Raw genomic sequence first — 17,500 nt, 5'->3', positions numbered from 1 at the left:
TATGGAGGCAAGAAGGCGTCTACAATTAGAGTTCTCCTTTCGTGAAGCAATCGCTTCGAGTTACAAAACTGGTTGGCAAGTACTTTCATTACCTCACTGTTCCCCCAGTTCATGCAGTGTAAGATTTTACCTTTTTTATGTAAATGGGAGACACCATTCTGCATTTATCTTTGATAGTAAGCTTGTAAATAAACCTTTGTTGTGTTAGTGTCTCTTTCTATATTTGTATCCACAGTTTCAACTGTTGGTGTTGAATTTTTTTGTTTATCATAATATCGAACCTGAACCGGACCTCTCTAGTCGGTTCGTAACATTGTGACGACCTTTGCCAGTATATTTTGACACCATAACCGTTTGAAACGGAGAATATAGAAAGAACCAGAATGAGCGAGATGGTGAAAGAGTTTGAGTCGGGTAAGCTACTAGGTCTAGAGGGGAATGATCTCCGTGAGTATGTCGAGAAGAAAGAAAGAGAAAAGTATGAGAGAGATGAAAGAGCGGCTGAGAGAGAAGTAATGAAAATGCAGCAAGAGAGAGAAATGTTGGTAATGCTGCAGGAAGGAAGAGAGAAAGAACGTTTGCGTGAGTTGGAAATTGGTCGGTTAAGGACAAAGTAACTCATAACCCCCCCCAGTCAGACAGGCGAGAACGAAAATGAGCTGATACGATAGGTATGAGTGCAGTGCTGAAATTAGTACCAAAGTTTGATGAGGAAGATGTAACGAAATATTTCATGTGTTTTGAGAAGTTAATGGAAAGAGTAGGTTCTCCTAAAGAAACGTGGACTTTATATTTACAGTCAGTTTTGAGTGGTAGGGAGCTTATTGTGTATAGTTGCATGTCTAAGGAGGTATGTGATAATTATGATATTGTGAAAAACTGTTCTTAGCGCGTGTAGGCTAGTACCAGAGGCGTACCATAAGAAATTTAGAAGTTTGAGAAAGGTTGAAAATATTACGTATGTAGAATACGGTAAGAAGTTAGAAAGGCTGTTTTTTTATTGGTTAACTTCTGCTAAAGTTGAGGATTTTGATAGTTTGAAGAACTTAGTGTTGTTAGAAAACTTCAAAGATAACGTATCCCCTGAGATTAGCTTTATATAGAGGATAGGCGAGAAGTATCTTTTTCTGGAGCATCTAGGTTAGCTGACGAATATAAGTCTAACTCATAATTTGAGTGTTAGTAAGAAGCGAAATGATTCTTCTTCTAGTAGAGTACAAAACAGTAAAGGTTTCAGTTCTGGTAATAGCAATGCAAGTAAAAGTGACTATTCCTGTTGTATATGCGGAAAACCAGGTAATACGTCTAAGGTTTGTAAGAGTAAAATGGCATCTAGTGGCTCAGAATTAACTTGTGTCCGATGTAATGGGAAAGGGCATTTAGCAAGAAATTGTGAAATAGAAAGGAAGGACAGTAAGAAACCAGTATCGGTAGTTAACCTTTCGTCAAGTAGGAATGATGTGATGAGAGAAACTAGGAAAATTTTTTGTGAATTTCTGTCAGAAGGCATAGTTTACTCTCTTGGAGTAGATTCGAGAGAGGTGGTCTTGCTTCGAGACACAGGAGCTGCTGTCTCACTGATTAGGAGTGTGTGTGCTGAACAGTGCAGAAATCAATATGGAAGAGAAAGTCATGTTAGGTGGATTTCCTAAAACTTTTATTCTTTGTCCTTTGTTGAAGTTGAGTTTAGAAAGTCAGGTAGTGTCAGGAGAAGTGAAACTGGCAGTTATGGACAGTTTGCCCGTTGATGGCGTTGACATTATTGTCAGTAATGACTTAGCTTTATCCAAGAATGTGAATCCTGTTGTGAGGGATATTCCAGTGCCTGAAATGGTAGTAACTAGGTCGCGTTTAGATACAGACATAGACTACGGTCATAATTTGTTCGTGGATTCGAACGTGAGTGAGTTCGTGGATTCGAACGAGTGAGAGTTCGTTGATTCGAACGAGTGTGATAGAGGTGGCGAGGTTGATCTTGGCATGAGTGTGGCTGAGACACCTAACTCTATTGTTGACAGTGATAGCCAAACGGAAGGTGTAGCTGTCGAGGGTAATGTAGTAAATGTACCGGTATCTAGTACTAGTTACGGTGATGAATTAGGTACGAACCTTGTGAATAAGGATGAGCTAGTCAAGTTGCAGAGAGGGGATGAGACACTTAACCCGAATTTTTTAATGTGAGCTGGATGATGATCTCGATGTGTGTAAGGAAACTTTGTTTAAAGGATGATGTTTTGTGTCGTTATGTTCGTCCTAAGTCAGGTAGTAAAGGGGAAATCACCGAACAATTAGTGCTTCCTAGGAAGCTTCGTGAACTAGTTTTGAAGTTAGCACATGATGAGCAAGGACATTTAGGAGTAAATAAAACTTTCAGGTCTATTAGTAGGGCGTACTTTTGACCTAAAATGAGAAGTGACCCGTTCTTTTGAAGAGGTATGTTTTAAGCTGTCATGAATATCAAATTGCCGGGAAACCGATTCAAGTAATTCCCAGAGTTCCGTTGTGTAATATTCCTTCAGCAGGCGAATCTTTTGAGAAAGTATTTATCAATATGGTCGGACCTTTGTCTAGTAATAAGGGTAGAGAAGATTACATAACTAATCTTGAGTATTATAAAAACTATTTAAGAGATGGTTGGCAACTAGCGAAGGAGAACGGGAGTCAAGGGGGGACTAAACGGAAACATGATCTTAGAGCAAAAGAGACAAATTTCCGTGTAAGAGATGAAGTTTTAGTACTTGTCCAGAAAGAAGGTTCTGCTTTACCTTATAAGTTCGAAGGTCCTTTTTCAGTGTTAGAGGAGAGGGGAAATATACCGTAAAGAATTAATGTGGGTAAGAGTAGAGCAAAGGCAATGAATGTAAATTTGCTTCAGAATTATAAAAAAAATGCCCCGTACCTTGGCCACCGCCAGTGTTCGATGTGACAGTGTTACGGAGAGAAATTAGTTTTGAGAAAACGCAAGAGGTGTTTTAGCATTTCAAAGTTATAATCGGAGATCAGAAAACGGAAAAAATAAGAGAAAAGGATAATGTGATAGCCAATAGCCTCTCTAGAGTTTTCAGAATGAGTAGCCTAATGACCCTTTTCTGTTTTCGCACGGATGAGTGTGTGGGTGGAGAAGCATGCGTGTTTGATTGGATTAAAGCTTTATGCAGAATTGTTCCCCTGCTGTTTAATTCTTGTTTCTCTTTAGAAAAAAATAAAATCAGTTGATTTAATTTTTTTCTCTTTTTGGGGGGACGTGTAACGGTAATTGCTGTATAGAAAAGATAGATAAAGGGAAAGGAAAATGAATCTTCGAGAAATTCTGCAGCAAGGAGGCATTCGCGCCCATGTTGGAGGCGTCTGTTCTCACGGTTGTCCTGGAATCGTCGGGCGCGTTGTGGAGTGTAACACACGCCTAAGTGTCGTGAGAAACGCAGCGAAATGTGATGCAATATTCCGTCAAGATTCCTCTAAATCATTCCCGTAATCTCGGGAGTCTGTGAGGCTCACCGTAGGCCCCACCCCCAGAATGCTGTATGAATACGAAGTAGGAGAAGGCAGATCATCAGTTAGTCACAGAGTAAGAGATCGTCAGTAAGAGCCACAGATCAGATTATCAGTGAGAGATCAGCAGCAGAGATCATCAGAGTGAGATAAGAGAAGAAGGACGAAGGATCAGAGAGAACAAGGCGCTTGAGAGAGAGTTAGGTCGAATTCTGGTCAAGTCGTCGTCAGGAGTGGACTACTGAAGCATTTCGACGTAGAGCAAAACTTCAGAGAAGAAGCTTTCTGCAAGAGGTTTAGAGAAGTTCCTGCCCTTCGAGTATCAAGAGTAGACATTATTTTCTGCAATACGGAGGCAAGAAGGCGTCTACAATTAGAGTTCTCCTTTTGTGAAGCCATTGCTTCGAGTTACAAAACTGGTTGGCAAGTACTTTCATTACCTCACTGTTTCCCCAGTTCATGCAGTGTAAGATTTTACCTTTATGTAAATAGGAGACACCATTCTGCATTTATCTTTGTTAGTGAGCTTGTAAATAAACCTTTGTTGTGTTAGTGTCTTTCTATATTCGTATCTCCAGTTTCAACTGTAGGTGTTGAATTTTTTTGTTTATCATAATATCGAACCTGAAGCGGACCTCTCTCGGTTCGTAGCAGACGTACAGTGAACCCTTAGACCACACTGCCACCACAAAAGGCTATAAGTTTATGCTGCCTCTCACCTACAAATACCTGTCGCTCTCAGGTGTTCGTTGTTTTGGAGACGGCATCAACCCACCTCGACCTTGGTAATGGTGTAGTGCTTTTGTCTGCATGTAGCCATTATATGAGTCATATCACATTACGGTGATTCATATACATACGTCGAGCTACAAATGTCCTTTAATATCTAATTTGCTCTACCTCGGAATTAATATCTAATTTGCTCTACCTTTAATATCTAATTTACTCTACCTTGGAATTAATATATTTTCATATATGTTAACCGAAGGGGAATTTTTTAGTCGATAAGAGATTTGTCAGCTCACAGGTGCAAACCATTGACACCAACAAATCAAGGACGTACAGTGAACCCTTAGACCACACTGCCACCACAAAAGGCTATAAGTTTATGCAGCCTCTCACCTACAAATACCTGTTACTCTCAGGTGTTCGTGTTTTGGAGAAGGCATCAACCCACCTCGACCTCGGTAACGTTGTAGTGCTTTTGTCCACACGTAGCCATTATATGAGGCATATCACATTACCGTGATTCATATACATATATCGAGCTACAAATGTCCTTTAATATCTAATTTGCTCTACCTCGGAATTAATATCTAATTTGCTCTACCTCGAAATTAATATATTTTCATATATGCTTAACCAAAGAGGAGTTTTTGTCGATAAGAGATTTGTTGGCTTACAGGCGCGAACCATCGACACCAACAAATCCAGGATGCAAAGTGAAGCCTTAGACCACGCCGCCACCGCAAGAGGCTATAAGTTTATGCCGCCTCTCACCTACAAATACCTGTCGCTCTCAGGTCTTTGTTGTTTTGGAGACCTCGGTAACGTTGTAGTGCTTTTGTCCGCATTACAACATTACCGAGGTCGAGGTGGGTTGATGCCATCTCCAAAACAATGAGCACCTGAGAGCAACAGGTATTTGTAGGTGAGAGGCGGCATAAACTAATGCATTACGTTATCTGGAATAATATTTATGAGTTAAAAGGTCTTTGATTTATAGGACAGAGAATTACTATTACGAAGGCTGTATTGGTGTTTAACTTCTTGATAATGTGATGATGGCAGACCTACCAACCCCTCCCCCATTTCGAAAATACCTCCCGCATTCCACATTGGCATTCGATTTTCCCGCATTTAGATAAACTCTTTCACACTTTATTTGTTTAAGTTCGTGATTGTTTCAGCTTATTTCTCAGAAAGTATAATTATTTACTCAGTAACGCTGATGAAGAAAGGGTGTCCAGTTTTGTCAATAAGAACTTCACCTCTCAGAGTTATTATTGAAGGGACACTAGAATCACTTATTGCCTGTAAAACGAATGAGTTCGCCCATAAGGCTTGCTATGAGTATAAACCAAAAGTGAATTACTTGTGAAAGCCAAGTCAGCAACATGTGGATATACCTGAGCATACACTAATGTTCAAAATTGATATCGCTCTATCATATTCTGCCCATAAAATACATGCAATAATATGTACACCACCCTATAAACACAGCCATTTTGTTTTAGGGGTATAAATATGTATCTATCTTTAATTTTGGTGTATTTGTTCATGAAATTATGCATCTATGTTTTTAGTAGATAGATAAAATGCAATATATTGAGAATTATTGGGTGAATTTTAGTAAAATAATGACTTTCTGCCTTGGATTTATGAATCTCCTGCATTTTTTAATAAGCTCCAGCAAGAGTTTCAGGTAGGGTTGACAGGTCTGTGATGGAAGTATTTGGTCCTGTTTTTCAGTCATTATTCTTATTGATTATAAGTTCCTTACAATATAAAGGTGAAGAAGTTAAGATGTTCTTTACCAAATCAGTATCTTAATGTACTGTTACTGAATGTCTAGAAATAATAATAAATAATAATGATAATAATAATAATAATAATAATTATTATTATTATTATTTATTTTTTATTTTATTATTTATTTTTAATTTTATTATTTTTTTTTTTGCTCTATCACAGTCCTTCAATCGACTGGGTGGTATTTATAGTGTGGGGTTCCGGGTTGCATCCTGCCTCCTTAGGAGTCCATCACTTTTCTTACTATGTGCGCCGTTTCTAGGATCACACTCCTCTCATGAGTCGTGGAGCTACTTCAGCCTCTAGTTTTTTTAGATTCCTTTTCAGGGATCTTGGGATTGTGCCTAGTGCTCCTATGATTATGGGTACGATTTCCACTGGCATATCCCATATCCTTATTTCTAATTTCAGATCTTGATACTTATCCATTTTTTCTCTCTTTCTCTTCAACTCTGGTGTCCCATGGTATTGCGACATCAATGAGTGATACTTTCTTCTTGATTTCGTCAATCAACGTCACGTCTGGTCTAGTCTATTTGCACGTATCACCCTATCTGTTCTGATACCATAGTCCCAGAGGATCTTTGCCTGATCGTTTTCGATCACTCCTTCAGGTTGGTGTTCGTACCACTTATTACTGCAAGGTAGCTGATGTTTCTTGCACAGGCTCCAGTGGAGGGCTTTTGTACTGGTTCTGTGCAAGTGCCGGACATTCGCTTGCTATGTGGTTTATGGTTTCATTTTTCGTATTCCACTTCCTACATATGGGAGAGATGTTATTTCCGTCTATCGTTCTTTGAACATATCTGGTTCTTAGGGCCTGATCTTGCGCCGCTGTTATCATTCCTTCAGTTTCCTTCTTTAGCTCTCCCCTCTGTAGCCATTGCCATGTGTCATCGCTGGCTAGTTCTTTAGTCTGTCTCATGTATTGTCCGTGCATTGGTTTGTTGTGCCAGTCCTCTGTTCTGTTTGTCATTCTCCTGTCTGTATATTTCTGGGTCTTCGTCTACTTTTATTAGTCCTTCTTCCCATGCACTCTTTAGCCACTCGTCTTCACTGTTTTTCAGATATTGCCCCAGTGCTCTGTTCTCGATGTTGACGGAGTCCTCTATGCTTAGTAGTCCTCTCCTTCCTTCCTTTCGTGTTATGTATAGTCTGTCTGTATTTGCTCTTGGGTGTAGTGCTTTGTGTATTGCCATATGTTTCCTGGTTTTCTGATCTATGCTGCAGAGTTCTGCCTTCGTCCATTCCACTATTCCTGCGCTGTATCTGATTACTGGCACTGCCCATGTGTTTATGGCTTTTATCATATTTCCGGCGTTGAGTTTTGACTTGAGTATCGCCTTGAGTCTCTGCATATATTCTTTCCTGATCGTGTCCTTCATCTCTTGGTGTTTTATATCCCCTCCTTCCATTATTCCCAGGTATTTGTATCCAGTCTCATCTATGTGTTTGATGTTGCTCCCATCTGGTAGCTTTATCCCTTCAGTTCTTGTTACTTTGCCATTTTGTATGTTGACTAAGGCACATTTTTCTATTCCAAACTCCATCCTGATGTCCCCAGATACAATCCTTACAGTCTGGATTAGGGTATCTATTTCCTTGATGCTCTTACCATACAGCTTGATGTCGTCCATGAACATCAGATGGTTAATTCTGTTGCTTCTTTTCTTGAGTTGGTACCCGGGATCCATCTTCTGTAGTACTTTTGTTATGGGAATCATGGCTACTATGAAGAGTAGTGGGGACAGTGAGTCTCCCTGGAAGATCCCTCTCCTGATATTAACCTCTGCTTGTCTTATTCCAGAGCTTGTAAGTATTGTATTCCAGTTGCGCATTGTATTTTTGAGGAAGCTGATGGTGTTTTCCTGTGCCCCATATTTATGTGGTATGTCGAAGGCTTTCTTATAGTCCTTCCATGCCATGCTTAGGTTGGTTTTCCTTCTCCTACTGTTCTTCATTACCATTTTGTCTATCAGGAGCTGGTCTTTTGTGCCCCTACACTTCCTTCTGCAGCCTTTCTGTTGGTGGGGGATGGGGTTTGTCTCCTCTAGGTAGTTTTATAGCCTTTCACTGATGATACCTGTAAGTAACTTCCACATTATTGGTAGGCAGGTGATAGGCCTGTAGTTACTGGCTATATTTCCCTTACTCTTGTCTTTTTGTCCTTCCTGTGGTCATCCATTTGGGTGCATAGTGATTTTAGATACAATGCTAGAGTTGTTCTGCTATTTGTGGGTGTAGGGCCTTGAAGTTTTTGAGCCAGTATCCATGGACTTCATCGGGACCTGGGGCTTTCCAGTTTGGCATTTTCTTTAGTTGGTGTCTGACTGTGTCTGTCGTGATCTCTGTGAATCTTTGTTTTATTCTCCCTGTTTCCTCTTCCTTGACTTCCTGGAGCCATGTTGCATGTTTGTTGTGTGATACCGGATTGCTCCATATGTTTTCTCAGAGTCTCTTACTTGGTTCGGCTTCAGGAATTTCTTGGTGGTTGTCTTCCCCTCTTAGTTGGCTGTATAGTCTTTTCTGGTTAGTTCCGAATAGTTTGTTCTGTTGGTATCCCTTATTCCTGTTCATGTACCGTTGGATCTTATGTGCTTTGGCCTTAAGCCTCTGTTTTACATCTTCTATTGTGTTGTTTAGTCCCCTCTCTTGTACTTTGTATTTCTCGTTGAGTTCCTCCCTTGTTTTCTTGCTTCTTAGCCTTTTTTCTGCCATCTCTCTCAGTTTACTCAAGTCAGATCTCATCACCATGATTTGCTTTTCCAGGCGCCTTTTCCAAGGAGGTTGCTGTTTTGGTTTCTGTTGGGTTGGTTGTGCTGGTGGTGTTGGTGTTCGTATCCCCATCAGTTCTGCTACTAATCTTGCTCCTGCATATGCCAAGTTATTTGTTTCTGTGATACTGGTGGTGTGTATTATGCCCATTATTTCATTGACCTCACTTGTTTTCTCCCTTAATTTCTTGGCGTTGTAGGCTTCCATGGAGGGGATCTTTGTTCTCTTTGTATCTGGTTCCATCCATTGTCTAATCTTTTCTACCCATTCCGTCCTCTTTGTTACTTTGTCGGTGTTTCTTCATGTGTCGTTGTTTGATACCTCATCATCCCTGTCGTCTTCTGTGGCATCGTCTCTCAGTTCGTCTTCGTGTAATTCGTTGTTGAGTGACATTTCCCTTTCCAGTTCTTCTCTTTCTGTTGGGGAGAGCCAGTTCTTTTTCCTTATGTTTCTTACTTGGTCTGCCAGCCTCTGTTCTGTTTGGGGGGTGTTATTCCTCTCATTCCAGATGTTGACCAACCTCCTTCTATATCCTCTCTCCGTCGGGTTGCTTCTGAAGTAGCATCTCCATATTTCCTTATTTTCTTCTCTTGTCCATTTCTTCCTTTGGTTTGCTTCTGTAGCTCCAATCTCAGGCTGTTGGTTATTGTCGTTGTGGTGGTCAGTTGCTGGATGACGACCTCCAAGTACCTGACCGTCTTCCCCTTCAATTGGGTTGAATACTTGGCTGCCGGACAAAGCTCCTCTGTTGCCAGAGGTTCCATTTACGTCGTTGTCGTTTATTCCTTCATTTCTTTCCATCATTGCTGAGTTTTGCTATTTAACCCATAGCTGGACCCTACCCCATCAGGGACAGGTACTCATTTACAGCTGAGTAGACTGAGGAAATTTTGGTAAAGATCCTTTCCTAAGGAATCAACGCCGAGGAGAGCGGTCACCCATCCAACGACTGACCAGCCCCAATGTTGCTTAACCTGTCGATTGACGACCTAACCCACTCTGCCTACGGCGCCACATTATTATTATTATTATTATTATTATTATTATTATTATTATTATTATTATTATTATTATTATTATTTAAACTTCGAAACGGTCAGATCTCCTGAAAACATAAAAAGGAACGTTTCTTCCCCTCGGCAAATGTTTTTCCACGTCTAACTTTTTTTTTTTTTTTTTCCTGGTCCGTAAAATTGGGTGACATCGCCACGTAAGCGCCGGAGTTTATCTCACCTTGAAGCTCCGGTCTTTTTGCACGCACAAAAAAAAAGGAGGAGGATTTCCAGACGATTTAATCTTCTTTTTCTCTGTCTGCTGGAACCAGGTTCTTGGGTAAATGTTTTCGACTTGAGTCGAGACGGATCACAAACAGTTATAAATCAATTACGTCCTTTATTTTTCTTTAATTGTCCAAGTACCATTAGTTACTTTGATAATGATTTCTCGTAGATTGATATTTCAAGAGCCGAGTTTTTTTTACCTGAATCTAAAAATGAATGTGATGATACTTGATTTTTTAAAATGATATATTATGTTTGCTTGTATCTCAGGTTGTAAGGTTTGCAATTATTCATTTAAATATCCTTAAACATTTATTCTTCAGCTTGGGTCAGAAAATAGATATACTTTGGTAAACACCGTCCTTTTTCTATGGTAATTATTTTATACTAAAAATTGCTCTAACAGAAGGGAATAATCTTGATATGTAGTGAAGTAATAATATGTATTTGAAATTATGATAATCATAATAATAATAAGAGTTATAATGCTCATATGGCAGTTCAGATTTTTTCATTGGTAATTAGTGAATGATAGAATAAGAACAGTGAAATGGTATACTCCATGAAGGATGTTTATGAAAAACGTGATTGGCTAATCGCGACGTCTGCATCAGGAGGTGACGACGTGCCAGACTTATTAGTTTGCCGCTAAGCACAATATTTATTTTATATTTATTTTATTCAAGGATGTTGAGATTTCTGTGTCTTGCACTAATATGCTATTGAAGGTTTATCTGTATGTAAAACTGTGTTTTTGTCTTATTTTTCATTTTGCCTTATATTCGAGGTGGAAGATTTTTTTTATGCAAGTGTTTCACACCGAGTCGGGTGCGGGTTTTCCTGGTGACTTCACTTGCCTAAAGATCTGAGCCTCAAAAAGAGGGCTCTTGATTTCCAGTAAGTAGCTTGGTAATATATGTTGTTTGCCTGCATAGGCTATACAAGCACACTACAGTTCTTCACTCTTACCGGTAGGTAGAGGAAAAGATGTAATTTAGTATTGGAGATGTAATTCCATTCTTTGTCGCCGAGGACCGTGGATGAAGGGGTGTAATAAAGCGTATCTTGTTTACTCTAGTTGATTTGCTTAGCTATATTGAAGAAGATGCTTAGAAGAATATACAAAATGCAAAAGGTGTGTATAATATAATCATAACAAACATGTGAGCATCGGAACTCGATACACAATAAGGAAGCATATCTTACAAACGAAAGGTAGACTTTACAGGATCGAAACCTGCGTGTCGGACTCGATACTAATACAATAATATTTGATTACACTTATAACAATTTCAATCACGAAGCAATGCGAGTGCAACATCTCTGAACTGAACTGAACACGTTTACGGAGATTCAAGTATTTTACGTACGTGACAATAGACTACAAAACGAAGCGTTATTTTTTTTTATTAAGTCCAAGCTGTTATAACCAACCGTAAGGTCCGTATATATGAATATAATTTATAAATGCCCCTTTTTTGTGAATGGTCGATCATCAATCATTGACTTGATAAGAAAACGAGGTGTCTGTGTATTTTACTCAAAGGGCATCCACCTAACAAATTTGCGATATAAACCGGAATTTTGAATTTCTCATAATTAGTCTCTCTTGACGAACACTGAAGACACGAACTGGAGAACAGATCAAGAATAGGCATAATAATTTTGTAACTCCTTCATAAATTATTTTTTTTGAAAAATAATTACTTATATGGTTAATGGTTGTGTTTCCTGGGGCTAAAAGACTCATATTTTAAAATAAATCGTTGTAAAAAATTTATTTCAAATGAGTTAAAACTACAGACTTTCTCTCTCTCTCTCTCTCTCTCTCTCTCTCTCTCTCTCTCTCTCTCTCTCTCTCTCTCTCTCTCTCTCTCTCTCTCAAATGCACAAAGAAGAGGTCTGCCCTAAAAAGAAAAATAATTCGAAAAAAATCAAGAAACTTTGAGATTTGGTTTAGAACGATGTAGGGTCACAATAACTTAAGATTACCTTACAGAGTAGCAAATGGGCTGGTTGGCATGAGGCCAGATCCTTTAGTAGCAAACAACGAAGGAGTGAGAATATTTGTCTTCATAGTTTATGTGCACGATGGATATTACGCAAATAAGGGTAAAGTGTGTTTCTTTGTACTTCATGAAAATGCAAGAAAACAAGAGGCCTTTACTTGCAAAAAATTTAAGAAACAGAAAAAAGGAAACTAGAATTTTCAACTTTAAAAAGAAACTCGGAACCTCTTTAATATACAAGAAAAGTTGTATCGCCAGTTTTTTTTTTTTTTTTTTTTTTTTTTCTTTTCAGCCAATGAAATTCCTGACCCTACATGTAAGAGTGCCTGACAGTAGTACCTAACTTCCTTTGGGCATGAAGTCGTTATCTCGCCCCTTTGTTAAAATACTGCAATTTTTGACGGCGTGGGCACACTAGCTTCATTCAAGGACTCTCGCTCCTTCACGTGGCCCAGTTGCGTTAGCGGCTGACCCTTCTTCAGAGAGTGAGATGGTTAGGAGATGATTCCAAGGAAGTGCGTCTCTTTGTGAATGCTTTATCACAATAAAATAATTACAGATAAACAGGTCTTGATAAAACACGACGGATTATGTCTTGGACGGTGCTCTCGAGGTACCTGACTTCTGTAGAATATGCTCAGTGATGATGCTGTTACTACGTAAACCATCTCACCCAGTGCAAATAATAATTTTGCTTTCATTTGACATTTTAACTAAACATGTAATTCCGAGTAGCTGAGAAAACTAAGTAAGTTGACCACTGAAGGTCTGAGGTCAAGAACACGGTCAAGGTGTTGGTGTTGTATCAGTTATCCATATATAAGCACAGCAAATTTTCAATATTCCAAATTTTCGATATTCCAGAGTCCAAGTACTGACCTCAGGACCAATATCCAAACTACCTCGTCGTTGGTGAGTACAACCTTTTTTTTGCCATTATCCACTGCTTTCATGCTTTCTCATCCATTAGTGATTATTTATGCTGTAACCACCACTTTCTCTGTCATTACTCACTATTCACAACTTAGGTAGTATTACAATTAACATACTTCATGAATATTGCTGCTTATTATCTAAGAGGGGTAGTATTAGTTTTTGTCAATTTCTAACCCTTTTTCTTGCACTCATTATCTTTATAATTAATGATGACTTACATGTTTGTTATGATTGTATTTTATTGTTTGTTGCTGTTTATAATCTGTGCTGCAAAATTTTTTTATTAAATTTTTGTGCATTTAAAAAAAAAAAAATTGTTTTGGGGGTACCGGCATATTTTTGCAAATATCTCATTACCCTGTTGTAAAATTTACATAGAATTAGCATTACTTAAAAACTGCAAGGTCATTTCATAAATCACGACGTTATGGAGATTTTATGGTCGATGGGCTGAAGGCCTACGATTTTAAATCGCGATTTACTCTGGTTGTAAAAACGTCCGCTAGCATGTTACTGGGGTGACACTCTCTCTCAGATGTGCTACTTCGTATTGACATATTTAACCTTCATTTACTCTTATTTACTTCCTCGTTCACTTTCTTCCCTCTTTATTATTTGAGCAAACTAATCTGTTGTTTTCCGAGTCGTTATTTACAGATGCCTTCGTTTGTTTGTTCACTATTTATCTTTCTGCTTCATTTATATGTATGTCGCTCTTGTTCTTTCATTCCATGCTGGTAAACTAAAATAGCTTCAATATTTTATTCGGGCGCTTAATCTTTTTATAATTTACCAGCAACAACAACAAAAGCGCCTCAGTGGCGTGGTTGATATGGTGTTTGCTTACCACCTCGGTGGTCGCGGGTTCGATTCCCGGCCATTCCATTGAGGAGTGAGAGATGTGTACTTCTGGTGATAGAAGTTCACTCTCGACGTGGTTCGGAAGTCACGTAAAGCCGTTGGTCCCGTTGCTGAATAACCACTGGTTCCATGCAACGTAAAAGCACCAAACAAACAAACAACAAGCATCATCATCATCATCAGGAATAATAATATAATATTAATAATGATAATATACATTCTTAATACCTTCAGAAACAGTACGGAAAAGTACGCATACGTCATTAAATAACGTGATGTTGAAATTCAGATAAAATCGCCATCGAATATATTTGCAATGATAAGCATCCACGATAGATGAGGCCTTGATCATTTTAGATTCAAATAAGCTAGAAAGCGGATTATTGATTTGCATATTTAGTAGGGCACATTAATGTTGTGATTAGCTGGATGGAGGAGACCGTACTAGGGCAAACAACAGTTATATGGGATCGCTGTATTTAATGAATGAATTTGAATTTTGATCCAATGATACCCTGTAGTAATTGGATCATGCGAAATGCGCCGGTGTCTGTGGAAATGGGGTTTTTGCTCGCCTTCCGAAAACTGAAATGAGAAATTTTTTCCGTAGTTATAATGGTTTAACGAGGACCCAAAAAGAGAAAGTTTATATTTTCACACAAAAAAAAATATATAGAATATAGAAATCAATGTACATTCAGAGAGGAATCTCTATACCCTTATCTTTAAAAGTCTAACACAACCTTTCCACTTATTTATTTTTATTTTTTATTGATTTTATTTATTTATCTATTTGTGTGTGTTTATTTGTTCATATATTTATTTTTACTTATTTATTTAATTTTATCTATCATTTATTTTCATTTATTTATTTTGGGATTCTGTCTGAAGAATTATGAAATATTTTTTCTTTATCTGTGACAAGACATCCTATAAAGTAAATTTAAGCATTGCAAACAGGAGAAATTGGCCTATCCTGACATACGCGAATGGGAAAGCGTTTTAAATCATGAATAATTTCCAACATCAAACAATTATAATTTTCCACGCCTTTCCACGCCTAGCTCCAGTAATTTATGATCATAGCTTAACAAGATTTGAATATGAATAAGTGGAACTTGAGGAAATATTCAAAAGTTAGTTTTAAAAAAGGAACGTGAAATTGTGCCCACACCGATACCACTACAGCCAGCTGTCAACTGTCAACTAGAACCAATTTGGCAAGGTTATGTAAAGGAGCTGAAATGGGATTCAAAAAGAGGTGTTACGACGAGTCTAGGTAGAAGACAGAAAGTTGCCTTTTTAGGATGTCTTTTATGTTAATGAGGGATGTTTATCCTAATGATGGTTGTCGTTTATCCTAATGAAGGATGTCTACTCTAATGAAGGTTGTCCTAATGATGTCGTTTATCCTAATATGGATGCCGTTTATCCTAATGAAGGATGTCGTTTATCCTAATGAAGATGCTGTTTATCCTAATGAAGATGCTGTTTATCCTAATGAAGATGCCGTTTATCGTAATGAGGATATCGTTTAACCTAATGAAGGGTGGCGTTTATCCTAATGATGTCATGTATCCTAATGAGGATATCTTAATGAAGGATGTCTTTTATCCTAATGAGGAAATCGTTTATCCAAATGGAGATCGTTTATCCTAATGAGGATGTCATTTATCCCTGTGAGGATGTCGTTTATCCTATTGAGGATGCCATTTATCCTAATGAGGTTGTCTTTATCCTAATGAGGATATAGTTTATCATAATGAAGGATGTCATAAATCCTAATGATGTCGTTTATCCTAATTAGGTCATTTATCCTAATTAGGATGTCACTTGTCCTAATGAAGGATGTTGTTTATCCTAATGAGGATGTCTTTATTCTAATGAGGATGTCTTTATCCTAATGAAGATATAGTTTATCATATTGAAGGATGTCATTTATCCTAATGAAGGATGTCGTTTATCCTAATAGGGATGTCATTTATCCTAATGAGGATGTCGTTTATCCTAATGAAGGATGTCATTTATCCTAATGAAGGATGTCGTTTATCCTATTGATGTCGTTTATCCTAATGAAGGATGTCATTTATCCTAATGAAGGATGTCGTTTATCCTAATGAAGGATGTCATTTATCCTAATGAAGGATGTCGTTTATCCTAATGACTATGCTGTTTAACCTAATGAGGATATCGTTTATCCTAATGAGGGTGTCATTTATCCTAACGAGGATGTCGTTTATCCTGATGAGGATGTCGTTTATCATACTGTATGGCGTGTTTGGCGCACAGTTTAGATGTTAACAATGTAAGATTACGCGGAGCTACCTGCAGAATAATTAGCCTCAAATATTGAAAGGAAACTATCATGTATAAAGCAAATATCAAACACGCCTATCCAACCATGCGCCCTCCCCTTCTATCCCTCACAAAAGAAAAAAATACCAATTGGCGCTCAGATTCGGGTTCACCGTAAATCAGATCGAATTATAAATATAGTAGCAATTTTTTTGTATGTCTCTTGTGTATAGCTAGGCAAATAGACAGGCTTCTTTCTAAGGCAAATAGACATACTTTTATCCAACATCATTCCATAACTTAACAACTAAACTTATAAAAATAACTCACACGTGAAGTGAACATTTGCGATTATTTTTGTAATAGCTGCCATATTGTGTACTTACGCAGGTACTGTCCTTGTTTCTACTTTTTCTTACAACTCTGCGATTAATTCATTTGTAACACAACCTCTGTTAAGGAAATGTCTATGGAAGAGACCTAAAAAGGTGTTTCGCGGTGAGTTAGATACAGGAATTTTAGGATAGCATATTTATGATTTATTCATTAGAATGAAAATGTAAAGAATAACTAAATGTGCATGATAAACACTACAGAAAATTTATTTTTAATTAAATAGTGTATTTTAATTTTCGTTGGTGAATCAAGACTTTGACTTTAGACTTTAGCACGTTTTAATTTACTTTAACAGTTAGAAATATGTTTACAACTTATGTGTAAGGGGAAAATCTTGCATGTGTACCGAGTAAGCTGGCGTAATAGTAATTATTGATAAGATTTCAGTTAACTTGATACGGTTCACCCATTCAGGTTTCTAATACACAACTCATTTAACGGACCGTGGATATGTTATGGTCAACTGTAACTTGACCCAGATGGATAAAATTTGTTGAAAATTTCGGTGAAGTTTTGTTAATATTATATACGTTACTGCGTTTAAGCTGCGAAATGTGGATGAATCGTGTTAATTTCAGTTGTGCTTATGCTGAACGTTTGAATAGAAATTTTTCACTGAGAGGTTAAGTATATCTTAGTTTTACCAGACCACTGAGCTGATGAACAGCTCTCCCAGGGCTGGCCCGAAGGATTAGATATTTTTACGTGGCTGGAAACCAATTGGTTACCTAGCAATGGGACCTACAGCTTATTGTGGGATCCGAACCACATTATACCGACAAATTAATTTCTATCACAAGAAATAAATTTCTCTGGTTCCGCGTTGGTCGAGAATCGAACTCTGGACCACCGAATTGGTAGCCGAGCGCGAAGTCCACCCGTACAGCGAGGAACTTTTCCACTGAGAATATTGCCTCTCTGAAG

The 17,500-nt window shown here is 38.1% G+C and overlaps 1 long non-coding RNA gene across 1 annotated transcript in view; it reads left to right on the top strand.

Moving 5' to 3' along the window:
* Positions 1-17,500, top strand: part of LOC135222244 (uncharacterized) — a 120,866-nt gene that overhangs the window by 7,923 nt on the left and 95,443 nt on the right. Inside the window, exon 2 of the long non-coding RNA XR_010316241.1 lies at positions 12,953-13,000. This is a non-coding gene — a long non-coding RNA (uncharacterized LOC135222244). The remainder of the gene's footprint in view (positions 1-12,952; positions 13,001-17,500) is intronic.

Source organism: Macrobrachium nipponense, chromosome 3 (genome assembly GCF_015104395.2).
Source record: "Macrobrachium nipponense isolate FS-2020 chromosome 3, ASM1510439v2, whole genome shotgun sequence".
NCBI classification, from domain to species: Eukaryota; Metazoa; Arthropoda; class Malacostraca; order Decapoda; family Palaemonidae; genus Macrobrachium; species Macrobrachium nipponense.
The sequence above is the reverse complement of the archived record's forward strand: the minus strand, read 5'-3'. Positions and strand labels throughout refer to the sequence as shown.